The sequence below is a fragment of the Thermobia domestica genome, chromosome 5 (genome assembly GCF_964235325.1).
Source record: "Thermobia domestica chromosome 5, izTheDome1.hap1.1, whole genome shotgun sequence".
Classification (NCBI taxonomy): domain Eukaryota; kingdom Metazoa; phylum Arthropoda; class Insecta; order Zygentoma; family Lepismatidae; genus Thermobia; species Thermobia domestica.
Genome location: NC_137458.1, coordinates 306948412 through 306953688, shown reverse-complemented (window position 1 = coordinate 306953688; position 5277 = coordinate 306948412).

Sequence of the window (5277 nt, the reverse complement as noted above, 5' to 3'; positions counted from 1 at the left end):
TAAGATTATATGAATATCACTTGTAGCTAAAAATACGAACATTTTACAAATTTCCAAAAATAAATACAGACGCTAGGACAAGCCTTAAAAATACGGACTTGTTCTGGTAAATACGGACGTCTGGTAACCCTAAATACAAATGAAAGACACCGAGTGAAAAAATGTCTAAATAACATGAACATTTCAGTTAACAGGTTTTCTTTTACTTTAAAAGACATGTCAAATAGTGTATCTTGGTACCTGCCATCTAAAAATTGTATTTTTTCTTGTTTGCTTGCAAATTTATTTCATGATAAATCTCTCTTCTACATACTGAATACATTATTTTGCCTACTTCAAACACCGAACTATTGGTTTTCTTACAATTTTCTGCTTCATATTGCGCATTCCTACTTTTTACCAAGATTGCAGTGTTTTGGTCCCACTGTGCATCGTCTTTTCTTTTGCTAGTACGCTACTACAGTAGTAACGGGTCTAGGATAGATTCCTGAAGGTGGTAAATGATGTTCACGAATTTTCTTTCACCGCACTTTTCCAATATTTGTACCTGTGTTGTTAGGAGTGGGAACGAAATCTTCCCCTTCTTAGATCCCATGTATTTAACAATGTTTATGATCCCTTTTTTAGTTACTTAAAAATGTTTAAAGAAAATGGTTTGGATATCTATAGTGATAAAACTAAATGAAACTTCGTTTTACGTACAACGTTTATGCTTTTCAAGCTAAATTAGACAGATAATTAATGAAAGAAAAAGATTACGAACAAATGATACGGCGGAAATGTTGAAGGAAACGGAAAAACTTAGAGAAAACTCACGGATATGAAGGACGAAAATATTAACTTTAAACATACGGTATTGTAGAATAAGCTCTTAGTTAGGTTTGAACATTAACAACTGCAACTGACAGAAATAATCGGTATTTAATCAAAGGAAAACATTACTGTCAACAGAGAGAAGAGAGTTGTTGTTAGCCGAGCGGTAAGGTGTTGGAATAATAGCGAAGAGATCGTGAGTTCGTATCGGACGCAGATCGGGAAGCACTGCACTTTTATCTGATTTAAACCTTAAAATGGGGGAGTTATTTTTATCATTATCCTGACTGTAGACATTAGGACGATCGAGATTACAAAAATTAGATTAAGTATATAAAAAATTAACAAAAGAGAGATAAATTACATTATTAGAAAATTTATTCACATTTGCGCCTCTCTAAAAACATTTTTAAAATAAGATTTTTAGATCTGCCTGCTTCTCTATTACCTTAATTCCAACTCGAATTTTGTTGTTACTGAATTAAATATTGTTAATGAATTAAATATATATTACAGATATATATATTTATATATCTTTTTCTCTCAACTTATTCTATGGATTAAAGTTCCAACAAATAGACTGTAGAGTATTTTTAAAACTTAATATCTACATTCTCATTTATCCATATAGTGGTGCTTACTTTAAGGTATCAGGCAAGAAAGTGAGAAACTAAAAATTCAATTATTTTTACAGAAGTGATGCTACAATCATGCTCCGAATTTGAGCCGAATTACATAAACTTGGTACTTAACTCTCATCAAAATAACACACTATCACAGATTTCCATTGAGGTTGCCCTCTCTAGATGTTAGTCATAGTAATCATTTTCTTAATTCGAAGAAATTATTTTCCAACATATGTAAATGAATATCTCTTCTAAAAGGTAGTTTCGTTGTTTGAGTGTTACAAACATGCTAATTATAAACTGATTATCATATTAGAACTACTCCTAGGAAAAAATTGGGCGCTAAATTTTCTCCTATTTTCCTAAAAATGGGAACAGTGCAAAGAAGAAAAAGTAAAGTGAAACACTATCAATTCCGTTGGTTATTTTTTAATTGAAATTTTCAGTTCCTATTTTGTTGATTAATGAAATGTTACGTTCGTAACGAAGTAGTTACTTCAAAAATATGCAGAATTTTGTCATAAAGAAAACTCTTTTCGAACTAATACAGGACAATATTGTTAAAACAATTTTAAACAGGAACTTCTCTCTTGCCTGTGCATTCCACTGAAGACTCATTTACAGTTCTCTTAATAGCCATTGATGTTATTATTTCTTTGTGGGGCAAGAAAAACTTTTTAAATCTCGTTCGAATCCTACTGTGTGATCTAGAAGATTTTCACTATTCATGATTTATTATTTTTTTTATTTTATGATTCCTTCCTACCTTCTTTTTTCAGAAGAAATTATGTTTCAGAAAAGACCTAAATCATCACCGTTTGCTTTCCACCATATTAAAAAAAACGGACAGTCATTATTTAAAGCGTAACTTCGATGAATTTACAGAAAAATACTGCGAATCAGACAGAAAACTGTCTTCTAGATATTGTCACTAGCTAACCATTTCCAAGTAACAGCTGCTAAGTTGCTACAAAACTATATTACTCCCCAACAAGCGGTTAAAATTATTATCAATTAAGATTGCGTTTGAGTAAAATTCGGTTTGATTAAATCTAAACTCCAATTTGAATGCTATTTTTTAACTGTGTTGTGTAGTGTGCCTCTGATAAAGATTTTTCTCTTTTAATAAAACACACTAGATTCCTCTAAATTGTTACCCAGATACGTTAAAATGTTCATTGTCTTCATTTTGATACAATCAGAAATTGTGTAAGACAGTTTAACTCTCATTTTGTATTTAACACTTTTTTGTTTCTTTTGAACACACAAGGTGTATAACCATCATTACTCTACCCGACTGTTTATATCAATAATTCACAAAGTTTCGGGAGCGAATTCCTGGTGCTCTGCGGAAAACTTTACTACACACTGCAAATTATTAAATGATATTTTCACAAACTTGTGATTAAAATGTTAAGGCGAACTGATTGCAAATTTTAAGTAGGTTCAGTCTTCGAATTTAAATAAACAGCCAGTTACAAAACTAGGAAGATGTATATTCTAATATTAGCTGAAGACAACATTTTATTTTACCCATCAAGTCCGCTGGTAGATTTTTAATACACAGTCTAGAAACCCAGCAGAAAGATCTAATATATTAAGAGAGAACTTTCATGATTTCTTAGTCGTGATCGGAGGATATTATTTGTGGCCCTTAATACGTCATTTGTTTAAAGGGATATGAAACGAACTATTGAATTAATTGCATTGTTTGTTTTTGTTTTATATGTGATGAAGTGAGTAATCTGAATAGACACACCCCTCTCAAATAGGCAGGACATGAAGCAGTCGTCTCAGGAAGCACACCATACCAAGAAGAAATGAGGCTGGTTATCAAAAGTAACAATCATGTTTTGGAATCAAATGTTCAGACCTTATAAAACAGTACCCCACTCTTCGCTACAAAAGAGAAGTGTTGAAAAAGTTATGGCTGTAAAGATTTCCTCAACATTGTAACTCTCAATTTCTTTCCGGGAAGGTTAGGAAAGTCATCTGAATAAATTGAAGTAATGACTTGGTTTCAGAAACAATTAAATTGGATAAAATTATAAGGATAAAGAATGTAAAAGTGTGATATTTCTTATTCTTACTTTGGATTTAAACATATATCCGCTTGTGTGTAACTGAACGAAAGAATCATCAGAGGAATTATAATGTAGCGAAACGTAATTCAAAAAATTCAAGAGCATTGAATCCAAAAATCAATGGAGGGGGAAAGTGGCTGTGCACTTGCTTCTGTTGTGTGGCTCCATGTGCTATCAAGAACAAATAAGTTTGTCGTGGACGTGTCCATTGGTTTTCCTGGGCTAATTGTTTCCTCCCATATTGCCATTTCAATAATTCTTCCATCTTCGTCCCAATTTGCCTAAAGGGCGTAACTTAAAGTGATGGAAATTTCCGGGAAGATATTTTTCGGGAATATTCCGGGAATTTATGTAAATCGCAAAGAAAATTGCATTCCATTACTCTATTTTGATTTCAAAGTTAAATTGGCTTTTCTTTCTTATTAGTATATTATTATTGTTGTCTTCAGAGGTTTCTTTGAAATTTATATTCTGAACAGTATTATATTATTAATATTTAGAGGGACGTATAAATGTATACAGGGTTCTATGGAAATAATTCTAAGGAAAAAGTTGTAAAGTAAGTCGACATACCTTTCCACCTCTAAATACTTTAAATTTATATGGAAGTGGATTTTCTAAACATGACACTCTTTATGATAAAACATATTAAATTTTTAAATGTTTAAGTAAATTCGTTTGAGTAACTGCCAGAAAACATATGTCTAGTCATTTTTCAACGTCTGCGCATACATATTTAGCTTCACAATATTTGCAAGGCACTGACTTATCTTTATAATTTTGCAAGTTAGGAATGCCACACACAACCTTTCTTCCTAATTATTTCTGAAAATGTTTTTTGTTAATTCACATGTAAAAGAAGTCCGAGTACCTGATAAGAAATTTGAATCAGAGACAGGAGACGGACTGACACGTCTAGTGCTAACAGCGTTTCATGGTGTATTGATAGTACTTCATCTATATTTGTACATAATTTCTACACTACTTCACAAAGTTGTCCCTTGTTCTCATTTGCAAATTAGTACTTTGCTAATTTTTAGTGCAAATAGAAATGATACATAAAAAATCGTCTGATTAGTTACATAAAATACAGTCAACGAATTTTTTTTTTAACCTGAAAATTATTTTTAAAAAATAAACGTAAATGATAATAAATGAAAATAAAGTAATTAGTCATGTTTCTGATAATTTTGAAAACAAAGAAACGAAAATAAATTTCTTCCCGGAAATTTATATGCCAGGGAAAGAACGGGAATATTCCCACTGCCCATCACTACGTAGCCATGGCATGTTACATGGAAAGATTTTATTTTCTAAAAGAATAGATAACATTAAAAATATACATCCTCTTTCAAGTTTAGGTCTTGAATTTCTGAAAGTGCATTTTTTAAACGTAATATTCCACTACGTCGTAAAACAGTTTGATATATTAAAAAGCATGATGAGTTGTGTTCTGCTCCATTGGTGATATGTTGCCGAAGCTTATTGTACACAATTCACGTATGGAATTGAGACTGCATATTGTACCCGATGATTTCTAAAATAGATTCTACATTAAAATATCTGGCACCTCTACATAATATAAAACATTACACCTCTTCATATAACATGCTGTCATCCAAATATACCCTTTCTTCATTTTTTTCTCGACAATTATTTCCTGAATAAGTACCCCAGGTATGTTGGCGAAAACTCTTTCAAATATGCAAACCAATAAGTACACTTCATTCCCTAACAAAAAAAAAAAACTCATC